Raw genomic sequence first — 1259 nt, forward strand, 5'->3', positions numbered from 1 at the left:
CAGGATATTCCAGTCTTATGTGGTGACCCAGGGCTCCAAAAGTGAGTAATCCATCCAACAATGGAGAAACTGTATTGCCTTTCCTGATTAAACCTCATAAGTCATACAGTATCACTTCTGCCACATTCTGTTGTCATAAGCCTTCCCAGAAGCCAGGGGAGAGGACATAGATCCTGCCTGTCAATGTCAAGATGTCAAGGTCCCACTGTGAGACTATGTGAGGTGGGAGATACCTCTGTGGCCATCTTTTGGAAAATACAACCTGATACAACATATTAGAGAAGAAAGCAACTAGCACAATATTTATAATCTGGTGCCATCTGTATTAAAAAGAAAAAAGCTTTTGGTATATGTGCATGTAAATGTGAATAAATGTGACTGTATAATGATGTGAGGCAAATGCACAGAAAATTATTTCAAAAGATATACACCCAGCTGTTACCACCAGTTAGCTCTGAGGGGTGGAATGTGATTACAGTAGTGAGAAATGGAGGAAACCTTTCACTTTTCCTCTATGGGTCTAAACTTTGCAATGAGTTCCAAGTTAAGATGTGTAAAGGGCAAGAAGCAGTGTGTCTAGGAAACTGCATGCAAATAAAAATGGGGCTCAAGACATGACATGGTGCCAATCAAACCACCTCCAGATACATTTCTAAAAAGCAATCTAGTCTCCAACCACCCAAAAGTCAGACACCACCAAGATGAAAGGAAAAAAGCAAAATGGATGCCCCGATACTTGAGCCAGGCAGTGTAATCTGTGGCTAGACCCAAGTTGGTACAGAAGCTGGAACACATGAGCCTTGTGTTTTGTTCTGTTTTGGTTATCACTTCACCTTTCTAGTGAAAATTCCCTTTTAAAAAGTACAGATTGCTCTCAACTGTAATAACAGAAAAGAGGACACCTGTCCTGATAGTCTGGAACATGAGGGCATCTCTCTTGACCAAGAGTTACCCCAGATCTGGACTCAGATTTTGGGTGGCATGAGGAACAGGAATGAAGGAAGCATGACATTGGGTAGGGTTTTCTTACTGAATTTTAACCATTTTCAACTGAAATTACTCAATCCTTTTAGTGTGTGTGGACTCAGCCTTTGAGTAGTAGTTTATTACAAAGTTCAGGTTCGTAACATTTGATAAGATTTACTATAAAACTTACTGTAATCAAGACAATGTGAGAATGGCATCAGTGGCCCTATAGAACAGAATATAGAACCCAGAAACAGGCCCACACTGATATGGTCATTTGATTTTTTTTTTTT

The sequence above is a fragment of the Propithecus coquereli genome, unplaced genomic scaffold (genome assembly GCF_000956105.1).
Source record: "Propithecus coquereli isolate 6110/MARCELLA unplaced genomic scaffold, Pcoq_1.0 Scaffold323, whole genome shotgun sequence".
Classification (NCBI taxonomy): domain Eukaryota; kingdom Metazoa; phylum Chordata; class Mammalia; order Primates; family Indriidae; genus Propithecus; species Propithecus coquereli.